Here is a 16,608-nt window from a genome sequence, read left to right as displayed (position 1 = left end):
GCAAATTTCAGCTATGGAAGCAATAGTTTTTATTTATATAGCTGCATTCCTGTCGTGAACGTCCTCTTTAAAATGTTGACTTCTCCACTGACTTACTGTACCTCATTGCTGTAGAGATAATATATTTTTATGTTTTTGGATTTTGTGTAGGGTGGGAACCCAAATGCATGAGAAAAGTAGGAGAGCATTGGAAGAACATATAAAAAGCATGCTTCTTGCTTTGGATGGCTGCAATGAGCTCCAGTGTGAATTGAATTGTGCCTCGGACCTCCATGGTCACCGATCTGCATATGGGATTATAACTACTTCTGCTGACTATCAGAGGCTAGAGTTTTATTTTCTTGGGTTACGTTCCAGGCACTTCTCTCCCTGCTATAGTATGAACAGTATAATGTTGTTGACTTAGTAAAGTGTTATAATGACGCCATTTATTTGTATTGGGCCGGCATACTGAATAATTTATTGTGTAATAAGATTTTCTTCCTTGTGTACTCATCGAGGAACATCAGCATATTTTTAATATTTCAGCTGTAATTATTTTTAGTGTGTATCAAGTTCTGCAGGCCAGCAGTTGTCTTGGGAGCGTCTGACATGTGCTGGGGATCTATAGTCATCGATATCAAAGTATGTTATTATTATTATTATTATTATTTTTTTTTTTTTTCACATTTCTTACATAGTGCCAACATATTTCATTGTGTTGTGCAGAGATTGTCAACATTGAAATCAGTTCTCAGTCCTTGGTCAGAATTGAAGCCAGGACCCCAGTGCTGCAAGGACAACTTGCTACCTATATATAGTTTACTGGGCCCATTTGTTGTGGGTTAGGTGAACTTGCGTTCAAAGGACTGTAATGCCCATGAAAAGGGTAGGCTGCCATGTTAGTTATACTAACTGAAAATGATGATAATATCCTGTATTGTGTATATACAATGTGATAAAAGAATATTATTACCGTCTGAGGGTAATTTCAGTAAAAAGTCTGCAGTGCCACATGGTCATCATGGGTAGATTTTTTTATTTTTGTTTTTTTATTGACTGTAATTTTTTTTTTATGGATGAAAGAAATTGGTACTCCAATGTTTTTGTATGTTATGAACTCGACACTGAGGGAAATGCTCTAATTATGCCATAAAGCTGCTCATTCTATACATTCTTTTTTGTATGACTATCACGGCTGGCCTTACGTTGGATGATCCTCAGTACCTTCTATTGGCACCCTCCCCCATATAATATACTGTCACACAGTGTGCAAATTACCATACCATACAATGCAAAATTATAAGTACCTTACAATTTGGTGTCCTAATAACATTGGTCATTGGTCATATAATATTTCTATAATAATAATGCTATACAGTGTCAATACCACCATACACTGCAAAAATATTATACAGTACAGTTCCTAAGTAGCAGTGCCACAAAATGCCTAAATAATTACCAGCATACAGTGACCAATAACAGCTCTATACATAAAGTTATCACTCCATTCACTTTCTATGAGGCCACCGGAGAAAGTGCTCTCCGGCAGCCCCATAGAAAATTGATGGAACTGTGGCCAAGCATGCGCAGTACCGATTCATTCATAGGGGGCGCACAGAGATGGCCAGGTAAGCCCGTTCTCGGGATTGGGGGGGGGGGGAACCAGTGGTCGGACCCCCACGATCAGTTATTTATCACCTATCCTGTGGATAGGTGATAAATATTGGTTATGAGAAAATCCCTTTAGTGCATGTATCACTGTGGCTGTCAATTCGTGCTTGAGTATTGGTGTCGGCAAGTGTGACATTAATATGTGTAAGAATGACCCTAACAGTGATCCCTTAGTGCTCGTTCACATCAGTAAGTGGCACATAATATCAGAGCGAAGGGAATTAAAACAGTGTTGAAGAGATCAACCAACATTTAGCCTGAAACTTTTTATTTCTTCCCTTCAGGCAATACTTGGAAACAATTAAAAATGACATCAATCTTTACAGCAAAAAAGTTAAAAAAAGTTACTGATTATGGCCCATGCACACGACCATAAAAACTCACGGTAATTACGGACCCATTCAGTTCTATTGGCTGCGGACACCTTTCCGTAGTGCTATGGATGGGTGACCGTGCCGTAGAAATGTTCGGAAAACTATGGAACATGTCCGTTCCTTTGCATTTTACGGGCCGTGCTCCCATACTTTGTATGGGAGCACGGCATGAAAAATGCGGACGGCCGTCGGGGGCCGGTTGTGCCCGCAATTGCGGGCTGTGATTACGGGCACGGGCGTGTGCATGGGGTCTAAATGAAGGCGATACAGTAACGGTCTCTCAAGTGCCACCCTACCTGTGCTGACAAGGTTCAACAAAACGAAACAGAACTGTCAAATGATGGATGCTTCAAAATATTTACAGGGTTTTTTGGGCAAGTCACTTTTGTGATATATCCAGCTGGGACGCTCACTGATCCCATAAATGGTGGGTATACCTGCGTAAGCTCAGTAAGCTTTTCCTGTATCTCCCATAGACTTTAAAGGGTTCTATCAGATTAAGCAAAAATTATTTGATGTTTTGCTGCAACAGCGCTATTCCTGCCCATGGGCTGTGTTTGGTTCTGCAGCTCAGTCCAAATAAATCCATGTTCCAGTACTGATAAGTTGCTGGCATATTCACTATGCAAAATGCAGTCATGGGCTGGATATGCTGGTGGCATGTATCGATTATACACCAGCTGGATTTCTTCAGATGTGGAATACGGGCGTTGTCACCCAGCTGCTCAATGTTCGGCTTGGTTCCATTCTTGCATTCATTAAATTTCCATTGCCTCTGACAGATTATATAAACTGCTGCAAAATTCTTCCCGGTGAAGAAAAAAACAGACACCAATGATACACTATGTGGACAAAAGTATTGGGACACACCTTTTAATCATTGAATTCAGGTGTTTCATTCAGTTCCATTGCCACAGGTGTATAAAATCCAGCACCTCGCCATGCAGTAAACATTTGTGAAAGAATGGGTTGTTCTAAAGAGCCCACTGAATTCCAGCGTGGTCCTGTAATAGGAAACCACTGTTGTAACAAGTTATTTCCTGAAATTTCCCTCCTAGATATTCCACCATCAACTGTGAGTGATATTATTGTAAAGTGGAAGCGTTTTGGAACTGCAGAAACTCAGCCATGAAGTGGAGACCATTTAAAGTTACAGAGCGGGGTTGCCGAGTGCTGAGGCGCATAGTGTATAAAGGTCGCCAACACTCTGCTGACTCAATAACTGCAGAGCTCCAAACCTCCTCTGACATTAACATCCGCACAAAAACTGTGCTCCAGGAGCTTCATATAATGGGCTTCCATGGCCGAGCAGCTACATGCCAGCCTTACATCACCAAGTACAATGCCAAGCGTAGGATGGAGTGGTGTAAAGCCGCCGCCACTGGACTCTGGAGCAGGGGAAACGTGTTATGTGGAGTGATGAATCACGCTTCTCTATCTGGGAGTCTGATGGATGAGTCTGGGTTTGGTAAATGCCAGGAGAACGTTACCTGCCTGACTGCAATGTGCCAACTGCAAAGTTTACTGGAGGAAGGATAATGCGATGGGGTTGTTTTTCAGGGGTCGGTCTAGGCTCCTTAGTTCTAGTGAAGAGAAAACTTAATGCTTCAGCATACCAAGACATTATGGACCGTTGTATGCTTCCAACTTTTTGGGAAAAGTTTGCTGAAGACCCTTTTCTGTTCCAGCATGACGGTGCCCCAGTGCACAAAGCAAGGTCCATAAAGACATGGTTGGGGGAGTTTGGTGTGGAAGAACTTGACTGGTGTGCATAGAGCCCAGACATCAACCCCATCCAACACCTTTGGGATGAACTGGATCGGAGATTGTGAGCCAGGCCCTCTCGTCCAACATCAGTGTCTGACCTCATAAATGCTCTTCTGGATAAATGGGCAAAAATTCCCACAGACACATTCCAAAATCTTGTAGAAAGTCTTCCCAGAAGAGTGGAAGCTGTTGCAGCTGCAAAGGAGGGACACACTCCATATTAATGTTTATGAATTTAGAATGGGATGTCATAAAAGCTGATGTAGGTGTAAAGAAGAGGCCGTACTGAAAGAAGAAAAAAAGGAATAAGGGAAGGCCTCCATGACTAAAATAGATGGGAGGGACACAGAGTTGGCTGGCCTATGAGAGGAAAGGGGGGGGGGACAGCAGGAGGGCTTGAGTGAGAAGGGGTGGGGATTGAAGGGGATGTACCTGTTTCCTGTTTGTGCTCTCCCTCTCTTCGCCAGGACACAGAAGCAGGAACATGTTTGTTACCCCTGCTGCGTCTGATGAGGAGGCTATGGAGCTGTTGCGGGCCGCGGCAGCCTCTCAGGGTCCTGGATGGCTCGGAGCACGAGTAGCGACGCTGCTGCAGGGACAATCGGGCGCTCCGGTCCAGGAGCGAGCAGAGTCGGCTGGAGCAAGCGGGGAGCGCTCTGTCATGCCGGTGGTCGCGGGGCTGCTGGAGCAGGCCGAGGTACAGGACCGGCGTACCAGGGGGTCGGGCAGGAGAAGAGGAGAGCCCGTTTCCCCCATGACTCAGGCCAGGGCTGGCACTCCCGGCGTGACGCGCAGCACGAGGCGCTCGCGCCCGCCCGCAAGGCTGAGTCCTGAAGACATCCCGCGGGCGCGGCGGCGCAAGAGGAGCCCATCAGTGGACCCTGCAGGCCAGACACCAGGGCGGCCGGCCGCTGCTCTTTCGTCTGGTCCTGGGAGGAATCCCAAAACGCGGCAGCGCCCGGCGGCAGCGGCGAGGAGGACGCGGCCTTCACTTCCGGTCACATCCTCTCCTTCTTCAGCACGTGGCGGAAGGGCAACGGCGACCCTGCATGGTGATGTGCCAGCCAGAGGGTCGGCTCATGGTGTCGTCGAGGTGGAAACGACCAGAGGTCGCAGGATGAGGTCGGTGGTTGGAGTGCCAGGGACGGAACAGCTTGGAGCTGGTTCAGCGGGACGGATGAGGCATGAACTGGACCTCGGCCAATTGGATGATGCGATGTCACCCCCCCTTTACTCAGACGAAAATCGGAATTCCCCGTGCACACATTGCCAATGCGGACAGCGCCAGAGGGAGTCCGGAGCATTGGAGGACGGTGAGCGGCGGGCCTCTCCACGTGGACATGGGGGTCCGGCTGACGGGTTCACAGCCCCTGGGCAGCCTGGTGAGTTGACACCTACGTTACCATTTCCAGCTTTATTGATGTCGGGTATCGGTGTAGAGGGTGTCGAGGCGGTGGGCGTCGCGGCGGAGTCGGGGGTCCCGTCGCTACAGGCGGGTGCGGGGGATAGTTTGGCGGAGTTAGTAGGATGTTTAAAAGTGTTAGTGGGGCGGCTAGGTGGTTCCCCTTCCCAAGAATCGTCAGGTGTGGCGCCGGCCGCGGTGTGGGGGGGCAGTGTTGGAAGCGCTCCGGTTCGTCAAAACGGTGGGGGGTTGAATGCCGGGGCAGCGGTGGCAGTGGCGGCGGCGGTTCAAACAGACTCGCCAAAGGAGGTTGATAGGGTGCGTCTTGATGATCGTGCGCGCGGGGAGGTTTATGTTTGTTATGAGGGCCCGTTAGGGGCGCATTTAAAGCAGGAGGTAAAGGAAAGGATTTGGAAGGACGAGTATGTGGAGATTTTTTCCTTGCTTCCGCTGGAGAAGTTTAATTTAGATAAGGTGAAGCGGGATGAAACAAAAAAGGATGAGGAAGAAAAGAGACGGTACAGGTTGATTCCAAAAACGTTCGTCAATTGGATGCAGGCTTTTGCAATTTTGGCGAGCGTTATTGGGGAAAAGGCGCCAGATAATTGTTCCGGCTTGTTTTGTTATTTGGATGCGGTGGGGGAGGCGCATCGGGTTTATGGGGGCCAGGCCTGGCTTCGTTACGATGAGCAGTTTCGGCAGAGGAAAGCGGTGCGGCCGAATATACGGTGGGACCATAAGGACATAGCCTTATGGTTGAAAGTGACGGCACTTTATAAGCAGGGGCAGTCCTTTCCCGGGAGCGGGAATGCAGCAGGAACTTCCGGCGGGGGTAGTCAGGCCTCAGGTTCAAAATTTGGGACGTGTTGGCAGTTCAATGAGGGGCAGTGCAAATTTGGAGCGACGTGTAAATTCAAGCATGCGTGTTCACATTGCAGCGGGCAGTCACATGGAGCGTCTAAATGTTTTAAGAAGGGTAAACGACAAGGGGGAGCCAGCGGTGCGTCTGGTTATGGGGGAGACTCCGGTGAAACTCATAAAGATGGCCCCCTTTCTAAGTAGGTACCCCAATAAGGAGGGGGCGCGGTTGATTAGTTTAGGTTTTGGTTACGGTTTCGTTATTCCGCCCCCTGTGCATGAGGTCCCTTTCACGCAGCGCAACCTTAAGTCGGCATATCAGCATGCGGGGGTAGTCTCAGAAAAAATCCGGAAGGAGATTGATCTGGGCAGAATGGCGGGCCCCTTTAGCACGATCCCAGTTCCAGGTTTGGTGGTGTCACCGTTAGGGGTGGTTCCAAAACGAGAAGGTAACAAATTCCGGCTTATTCAGCATTTGTCCTTCCCGAAGGGGGCGTCGGTTAACGATGGCATTGACCAGGATCTCTGTTCTGTGGTCTACACGTCGTTTGATGCGGCGGTAGCGTTGGTACGTGGTTACGGAAGAGGGGCTCTGATGGCAAAAACTGATATTCAAGCGGCGTTTCGTTTGTTGCCGGTTCATCCGGACAGCCAGAGGTTGTTGGGATGTTATTGGGAAGGGGATTATTACATTGATCGATGCCTTCCCATGGGTTGTTCGTTGTCGTGCGCGTACTTTGAGGTGTTTAGTTCTTTTTTGGAATGGGTAGTCAGGGAGGTCACGGGGGTGGAATCAGTTATTCACTATCTCGACGATTTCTTGTGCGTTGGCCCGTCGTGTTCGGGGGTTTGCGCAAATTTGTTGGAGACGGTCAATTGGGTGTCAAGGGAGCTCGGTGTACCCTTGGCTGTGGAAAAAACTCAGGGTCCGGTGACGACCATTTGTTTTTTGGGAATTACTATCGACTCCGTAGCAATGGAGTGCAGATTGCCGGAGGATAAGTTGGGGGATTTGCGGTTGGTAGTGGAGCGAGCGTGTCGGATTAGGAAAATTACGCTACGTGAATTGCAGTCCTTATTGGGGAAGTTGAATTTTGCCTGCCGCATCATGCCGATGGGCAGGGTTTTTTGTCGGCGGTTGGCAGCGGCGACGGCGGGGGTTCGGGAACCCCATCATTTCATTCGTCTGGCTGCAGAGCACAGGGAAGATTTACAGGTCTGGCTCCATTTTCTGGCACAGTATAATGGGCGCTCTCTTTGGATGTCCCGGGCGTTAGATAGCTTCGATTTGGAATTGTTCACTGACGCGTCTGGGGCGGTGGGGTTCGGGGCGTTCTTTAAAGGTCAATGGTGCGTGGGAAAATGGCCGGTTGCATGGGTGGAGGCGGGACTGACGCGTAACTTGGCCCTACTCGAACTGTTTCCCATCGTGGTGGCGGTCACCATTTGGGGAGTCAGGTTCCGGGACAAAAAAGTGCGTTTTCATTGCGACAATTTGGGGGTGGTGATGGCTATAAATAATACTTCGGCGTCGTCCCCTCCAGTGGTTCGCTTGTTGCGTCAGTTGGTGCTTTCCTGTTTGAGTTTAAATGCATGGGTGGTGGCGGTGCATGTTCCCGGGGTAGAGAATTGTATTGCTGACGTGCTTTCTCGCTCGCAGTGGGATCGTTTCCGGCAGCTGGTCCCGGACGCGGAGTTAACAGGGGTGGACTGTCCCAGTCATCTGTGGGAGCTGGTATCCAGGCGGCAGGTGCATTGATTAAACGTTCACTGGCCAGTGCGACGTGGTCGTCGTATGCGGCTGGATGGAGGCAATGGGAGGAGTGGGTGAGATCTTTGGGAGATGTGTGCTCGGATGATGATAGGATGGTGGCCTTGCTGTTTTGGTTGGGGGATGCGTTCGCCCGGGGTTGCACGGTCGCTAAGGTTAATCGCTTCGTGGCGGCCATTGCTTTCGGTTGTAAGTTACGGGGGTTGGCAGATATCACGAAGCGGTTTTTGGTGGGCCAGGCATTGAAAGGGCTGAGACGGGGTGTAGTCGTGAGGGATAAGAGGCGTCCCGTGTCATTTCAATTGTTGTGTTCCCTGGAGGTGGTGGTGCGGCAGGTGTGTCGTTCAGAGTATGAGAGCAAGCTTTTCCGGTTGGCTTTTGCGTTAGCCTTTTTTGGAGCTTTTCGGGTAGGGGAATTGGTTTCCCCCAGTTCGGTGAGAGCGGGGGGCTTGTTGCAGGATAATGTCGATTTGTATGAAGACAGGGTGGAGATAGTGTTGCGAAGGTCCAAAACGGACCAAGGAGGGGCAGGACGTCGAGTGGTTTTGCTGGCGGTCCCAAAGAATCCGGTTTGTCCAGTGTTGTGTGTCAAGGAGTACTTGGCGGGTTTAGATCTCTCAGACGGGCCGTTGCTGCGGCACGAGGATGGCTCGTTTCTGTCGCGGTATCAGTTTATTTCGGTTTTCAGAAAGTGTCTGGTGGCTAGCGGGGTGCAGGCAGAGCAATACTCGTCTCATTCTTTCCGTATAGGGGCAGCGACGGAGGCGGTGAGATGGGGTTTAGATGATGCAGGCGTGCAGCGGATAGGGCGTTGGGAGTCGGCGCGTTTCCGTTCTTATGTGCGCTTGAACATGTTGTGATATATTGATGTATAGCATGTTCCGGGTGCGTGCGTTTCCGCCTGAGTATTAATGGTAAGCGGCAGCAAGAGGTGGTGCGTGTATGTTCTTCATTTGTTTTGCAGGCCGTGACTCATGCATGGTGTGGATTATGGGACATTCTTTTGTGTACTGGGGTGCCCTTCGCGCGGATGTACGGCCGGACGGTCGACAGCTCAGGATTCCGCGGGACGCGGCGGTTGTGAGGTGGATGGGTATACGGGGAATGACATGGAACAGGGTATTGCCCGAGTTTCACAATTTTGTACTGCTTGACAGGGCGCCGGAGGTACTGGTGTTGCATGTGGGAGGCAACGATTTGGGTATACGCCCTTTCCGGGAGTTGGTACGGGACGTCAAGCATGATTTGCACTGCTTATGGGCAACTTATCCTAAATTGGTGACGGTGTGGTCTGAGATGGTCCCTAGGAAGAACTGGCGGATGGCCCGTTCTGTGGGAAAAATTAACAAGGCTCGCATTAAGGCTAATAGGGCCATATCGAGCTTCGTGACGCGTAATGGTGGGGTTGCGGTGCGCCACTGGGATCTGGAGGCTGGGACAGGCAGCTACTGGAGAGAGGACGGTGTGCACCTCAATGAGGTGGGGATGGATATGTGGAGTCTGGCTTTGACCGATGGAATTGAGCGAGCGGTGGGAGTGTGGAGGAGCTCGCAGGCGTGAGGTGGTCAAGGCCTGTTTCGCTTTGGCGGGGGGGAGTCCTTGAAGTAGGTCGTAAAAAGTGGTGGGGGGGAATGCATCACGGGATGCACCCCCAATTTGTCGGCTTCTTAGGGTGTTACCCCTTTTGAAAGCTGGGTTATATATATTTATATATATATGGTGGTCATCTGCAAAAAGGTAATTTGGTGCTCCTGGGCCGGGTTACGGCTGGGGGTAAGGTATTTGTGGGCAGATGGCCAAAATTAAGTATCGGTGGCTTCAAGGACTTGCCCCTGTCATTCTGGTTGGTTTATAATGTTATGACCCTGATAGGGTCGCAGTGGGTTATTTGTTGTTATGATGTATCCCCTTTTTTTGGGGATTCAAAAATTATGGTATTTAAAGTTATTGTTATTTAAATAATAAACGGCTGCTGTGGCCATTAAAATCCAACTCTGTTTCAGTGTCTGCTTTGGGAGGGTAGATTTACATAAGGGGAGAAGCGACTCGACTTATTTGAGTCAAGAAGAGGCCGTACTGAAAGAAGAAAAAAAGGAATAAGGGAAGGCCTCCATGACTAAAATAGATGGGAGGGACACAGAGTTGGCTGGCCTATGAGAGGAAAGGGGGGGGGGGACAGCAGGAGGGCTTGAGTGAGAAGGGGTGGGGATTGAAGGGGATGTACCTGTTTCCTGTTTGTGCTCTCCCTCTCTTCGCCAGGACACAGAAGCAGGAACATGTTCCCGCCCGCCCGCCCTGATGTGGATCGGTTGACCGCGGCAAAAGGTTGCTGCGGATGGTGGTTCTTCTCGTCAAAGTTTATTTGCTTATTGACATTTGTCTTTGGGGGAGGTTAAATTTTGTCATTGCAGCTGCAGGGGGGAGTCCTTGAAGTAGGTCGTAAAAAGTGGTGGGGGGGAATGCATCACGGGATGCACCCCCAATTTGTCGGCTTCTTAGGGTGTTACCCCTTTTGAAAGCTGGGTTATATATATTTATATATATATGGTGGTCATCTGCAAAAAGGTAATTTGGTGCTCCTGGGCCGGGTTACGGCTGGGGGTAAGGTATTTGTGGGCAGATGGCCAAAATTAAGTATCGGTGGCTTCAAGGACTTGCCCCTGTCATTCTGGTTGGTTTATAATGTTATGACCCTGATAGGGTCGCAGTGGGTTATTTGTTGTTATGATGTATCCCCTTTTTTGGGGATTCAAAAATTATGGTATTTAAAGTTATTGTTATTTAAATAATAAACGGCTGCTGTGGCCATTAAAATCCAACTCTGTTTCAGTGTCTGCTTTGGGAGGGTAGATTTACATAAGGGGAGAAGCGACTCGACTTATTTGAGTCATGTGTAGGTGTCCCAATACTTTTAGTCTAGGTCATTGTGATCCATTGAGATCTCTCATAAAATAGATCAAAGAGGATCCATCATCTCTACGAAACCACGACGTAAACTTTGCATGCGGCTCAGCAATGGTAATTCATTAGGTAGTATGAAATATTCTCTCATGAATACTATAAATAAGAAACTTGTTTTTACTGGACTTTCCCTTTAAAAGATAATCTGCCATTGATGTTGTACTGTGTTTATTCCTCATGTTACATGGAAACCTTGAACTTCCACAAAAAAAATCATTTCCCATTAATTTGTTGGAAACATAAAGGATTGAAAATATGATAACAATGAGTAATCCTCCTTGAAATCCACAGCAAATGTACTTTATCTAAAAACGGGCGAATTCACAGGGAAAAGCTAAGACAATGTTACCTATGCTTAACTATCCTCCTATATGGCATGTATATGTTATTAGATTGTGCGTTCTGTATGTGCATGCTATATGTGTTGTGTAATATAAATGAAACAAGTTATTTGCCGCAGTCTATTTTTTTCTACTGTAAAGTTTGTAAACTCTGATTCTGTATGAGATAAGAGCATTTGCTAAAGACCATTAATACAACATGCTACCAGTAGTACAAAAATAGAGATTTCAAGTAAAACCAGCAGCTACGAAAGTTTTTTCCTTAGCTGATAAAGGCTATGTAAGGCTATGTTCACACGGAGTATTTTGGGGGAGGAATATCTGCCTCAAAATTCCGTTTGGAACTTTGAGGCAGATATTCCTCTCCCTGCACGCCGATTTTCGTGGCAATTATCGCGCCGTTTTTCGCCCGCGGCCATTGAGCGCCGCGGGCATAAAACAGCGAGATATACGCTTTCTTCTGCCTCCCATTGAAGTCAATGGGAGGTCGGAGGCGGAAGCGCCCGAAGATAGGGCATGTCGCTTCTTTTTCCCGCGAGGCAGTTTTACTGCTCGCGGGAAAAAGACGCCGACGCCTCCCATTGAAATCAATGGGAGGCGTTCTCGGGCCGTTTCTGCCGAGTTTTGCGACGCGGTTTCCGCGTCAAAAAACTCGGCAAAATACCCTGTGTGAACATAGCCTAAACCTTTTGAAATAGTTTTTTTTTTTAATAAAAATGTCTATCAGTGCGTTTTGTGCAACTTTCTAAATACTTTTTATTAAAAGTTATTTTAACTTTTTGAGATACAGCTGCTTTGTATTCTGTATACGGAGCAGCTGTATCTTGCGCTGAGACCTGAATCCGTCAGGTCAGCGGCACTGACGGGTTCAGTGTCAGCAAGTCCTGTGCGTCTCTGACATGCAGGATCGAGCTGTTACCTAACAAATCTAAGGACCTGTTCACATCAGCGTTGGCTTTCCATTGAGAGGTTCCGTCTGAGGTTTCTGTCGGGAGCATCCCTCAACGGAATGGCAAACGGAAACCTTAGCTTCTGTTTTCATCACCTTTGATATTAATGGTGACGAAAACATTACTAATTCCATCTGGTTTCCATTTTTTTGACGGAATCAATAGAGCATTAATATCAATGGTGATGCAAACGGAAGCCTAAGGTTTCCGTTTGCCTTTCCGTTGAGGGGTTCTCCCGACGGAATCCTCAGAAGGAACCCCTCAACGGAAAGCCAATGCTGATGTGAACAGGCCCTAAGCACGTAACTTAGATGTGATAGACATGTCATAGACACGCACGACCCGCTGACATTGAGCTCATCAGTGCCGCTGACCTGATGGATTCATAACTTAGATGTGATAGATTACTGGTGGGTCCTGCGAGTCTGAGACATGCAGGACCCGCTGACACTGAACCCGTCAGTACTTATAGGCTAGGTAAACCTTTGAAAGGGATTTTTTTTTAATAAAAAGGGACAATCAGTGTGTTTTGTGCAACTTTCAAACTACTTTTTATTAAAAATTATTATTACTTTTTGAGATACAGCTGCTTTGTATTCTGTATAAAGAGCAGCTGTATCGTTCACTAAGATCTGAATCCGTCACTCCCGCGGGACTGATGGGTTCAGTGTCAGTGGGTCCTGCGTGTTATGAACTTAGATGTGATGGATAACAGGTGGATCCTGCGTGTCAGAGACACGGAGGACCCGCTTTGACTGAACCCGTCAGTCCCGCGGATCTGACGGGTACAGGATTCAGTGAACAATACAGCTGCTCTGTATACAGAATACAGAGCAGCTGTATCTCAAAAAGTAATAAAAGTTTTTAATAAAAATGAATTATAAAGTGGCACCAAACACACTGAATGAACATTCTATTAACAAAAAAAATAAAAATTCTCTTTCAAAGGTTTACATAACCTTTAAAGGGTTTTCCCCACAATCGTAAATTATCACTTATCCACAGGATAGGTGATAATTTTCTGATCACTGGGACCCCCACTAATCATGAGAATGGGGATATTGAATGATGTGGTGGTCGAGTATGTGCACTGCCACTTCATTCAAAGTCTATGGGAATGACGGAACAGCTGAGTTTCAGCACTCGGCTGCTTCCTTCATACTCATAGACTTTTGAATTGAGTGGCAGCGCACATGCACGACTACCGCTTCATTCAATATCCTCCTCACTGCGGTTAACACAATGGGTGGAGTTTCCAGCAGAGGGGACCCCAGCGATCAAAAAATTATGACATATCTTGTAGAGAGGTGATCATTTATGATTGTGGGAAAACCCCTTGACAATAAAGGGGTTTTCCGACTACTTTTGTTTTTTTTTAGTTTCTAACTTAAATGCATTCTTTTCTTACACTGAATTATCCTATTCTTTTTTTTTCAATTTCACTCTTTTCTTCGCATCTACTCTTATAAACCGTTCCCTACCTGCACTCCTTTTCTTCTTCCTGTATCTGGGCGGTCTTTCATCCCGATGCGCGCGACAGTGAAACGAAAAAAAATTCTTACCGACGTCATCTTCTCTGTATCACTTGACCTCTCTCTCCCACCTACCTCATTTACATATCTACGCCCAATGTTACGTCTTTCTACCCTCCCAGCAGCGCTGTCTATAGCTCTCCATCTCAGGCCTCATGCACACGGCAAAGTATGGGAGCACGGCCCGTAAGAAATTAAAAGTAGGTCATGCTTCATAACTCTCGGCATGGTTCTATTGCACGGACACCTATCCATAGCGATACGGAAAGGTGTCGGCGAACAATAAAACCGGGCGGGTCCGTAATTGCGGACCGTATTACAGTCCGCAAAAACTGAGATTTTTTATTGTCATGTGCATGGGGCTTCAGACTCCGTGTTCGGTCCTTTTATTTACTTATGCAAATTAACATTATACTGAACAGCGATTACACTGATTTTAGTGATCGCACGCAGAGACATCAGTTGGGCGTACGAGGGGAAGGAGGACAGAGAACAGACACAAAGGGGGAGGAATAATTAGTGGAGCACATTACTCTAGCGTAACGTTACGAACAGAGGTATTGACACAGGACTGTGTCGATACTGCTGCTCATGCACGAGCCTGTGTCGGGGAAAAAAAACAATAGCAAGCAAAGCAGAACTTCTGGCCGGGCATAGCTAGTGAAAGATAAGCTTACGTATTTAACACAGACTATATATTACAAACTTTCTACGATTTGTAGATACATTATTACTCTAAAAATTTTGTGGCCCTGGAAAACCCCTTTAACTAATAAGTGACAGCACGCTGAAATCAGCGTGTCCGTCACTTCTTTATGCTGCCATAAAACATGGCAAAATTAATATCTGACTGATCCACTTTAAGGAGCCTCAGAGGTGAGGGGTACTGATCATTGGGGATGGAGTGAAAGAATTGATCATGCAGGGTCAAACAATGGTCTGGCTCCTGGGCCAAAAATAGTTGTGAACCCCTAAACAATCTCCTCAGTGGGCTTGATACACTTAAGTAGCGTTAATGTAATGCATTCGAGCAACATTTATCTCTTTAATTTTTTACAGGACCTACAAAACTGTAACATGTTGGACATGTGCCTTTGGGCATTGGGCATTGACCAAGTTGCCAATTTGCCCCTGTCTAATCACTGAAATGCCAAGGAAGGGAGGGAAAGGACACAAGGGACTATAATAACCATAATCTTTCCATTTCCCAAACTGATTTATTGATGGTGGTCATTGCAAAATGGAGTCCCATCCCAGGTTTTATTATGTGGTCCAATAATTACTTGTTATGGTTAGGGTCTATCAGCTACCACCCAAAATCTTTGTAACCTGGAGTCTTCTAATATGTAGATCCTATGGACATTCCTAGCCTGCTACCTACAAATCAGGACATACTTGTGCCAGCCTTAAAATAAATAGACCCTCAATTGGATCTCGTGGGAGTATTTTTACAGATGACAAGATGCTTAGGACAATGCAATTTCTTGATACAGTAGAAACAACCCAGCAACAACCTATCAGATCTGTACATTGTGGCACCTCAACCAGAGTTTAACCTTAACCATAAATTCAATCCAATCCAATCATTTCTACACATTACTGTATGGTCACTCCTAAATTGGTACAAAATACCATCCTGCTGAGGATATATAAGCAAAAACTTCCTGAATAATTTGTTGATCCAGAATAAGAAAAAAAAACACGCCAGTTGCGGAAAAGAAGGATGCTTTCCGACTATAGAAGTGACACCTGGACACTGCTAAAATTGTACGTCAGATTTCAATTATAGATTCAGTGCACTGGGGAGGTTTATTAAAACGGATGTAAGGGAAAATGGAGCAGTTTCTCATAGTAACCAATAAGAGGACAAAAGTAATGACGCTGCTAACAAAAACAAAGGAGGTCTGGAATTTACAGAACATATTTTAACAATCACAAATATAATGACCTAATATACTGAGAGTCCATCATATGCACAGTTAATAAGGTAACAGCAAGGTTTTACGAAAATATATTGGGTGACAAATGCACCGTAGAGATGTAGCAGAGTCGAATTTACCATTTAACTCTCAGAACGGAATCAATTGCATTGTCTTAACTTTCTAAGTTACTGCAATAATTTTACCTGCTACATTGACAATTTTGACCCTGCTACATCTAAACATCCTGGTAGAGTTGTCACAATATGCATGTGTTTCTCTTACCTTATCTTGGAATATTGTCTTCCACCATCCCAGAAAAAATCTTGCAGCCTAACTTTCCCATAAATTTGCGAAGTAAAGAGTTTTAATTCTGTAATTCCTATGAAACGTTCCAGCACAAAGTGTCGCTTCAGCAGCAAATCTGTTCTCTTGTGAAGAACTAGCCTGCAAGTTGTAGACGATCCAGTTCTCCCCGCTACACTAAACTCCACTCCTCTAAAGCAGCACTTGCCAAGATTTCTAATTTGAAGCAACTGCACTAAGCCTGATTCTCCGAGGAGACTGCTTCTCTAGGAGTGATCGAGGGTCTCACTCCCGTTCCATCCGCTGAGTGGATCTGTCTTACTTGTTCTAACTTGAATACATAATGTCTGAGTTAACATTTAGCAGAAGTGGTCTGCCGTTTTGTATCCCATCCGATTGAGGTCAGTAAGTCATAGAAGCAGCTGGGAGGAATTACAAATGGAGCTGGATTTATGCTGTGACACCAACATTATGTCTTAATTTATGACTACTTTGTGTAATGGTTATATAACTTTTCACATTTTTAATTTCTATTAGGACTGTAACATTTCACTAAAAACTCTTCACGTTGAAGTCCAATTGTATACAAATCTGATATAAATGTATGAAGGAAATGATGTAATAATGTAATTCAATAATATTTCATATACAAAAGCTCCACACATTTTACAATTTTGAGTCAGCAAATGTATAAATTAGCATCAAAGTGTCTGCTGGTTTCAATTCTTTTTGATTTCTGGAAACTGTCACCAAGCAGGCTAGCTGCTGTTAACA

General features: G+C 46.3%; 1 protein-coding gene across 1 annotated transcript in view; it reads right to left on the bottom strand.

Annotated features, from left to right (window-relative positions):
* Positions 1–15,992, bottom strand: part of C1QTNF7 (C1q and TNF related 7) — a 117,408-nt gene extending 101,416 nt beyond the window's left edge. The window contains exon 1 of the mRNA XM_075849334.1: positions 15,814–15,992. The gene's annotated coding sequence lies outside the window, so the exon portion shown is untranslated. The remainder of the gene's footprint in view (positions 1–15,813) is intronic.
* Between the last annotated feature and the right edge of the window lie 616 nt (positions 15,993–16,608).

This window comes from Rhinoderma darwinii, chromosome 1 (assembly GCF_050947455.1).
Source record: "Rhinoderma darwinii isolate aRhiDar2 chromosome 1, aRhiDar2.hap1, whole genome shotgun sequence".
In the NCBI taxonomy this organism is placed as follows: Eukaryota; Metazoa; Chordata; class Amphibia; order Anura; family Rhinodermatidae; genus Rhinoderma; species Rhinoderma darwinii.
This window is presented reverse-complemented; position numbering and strand designations above follow the sequence as displayed.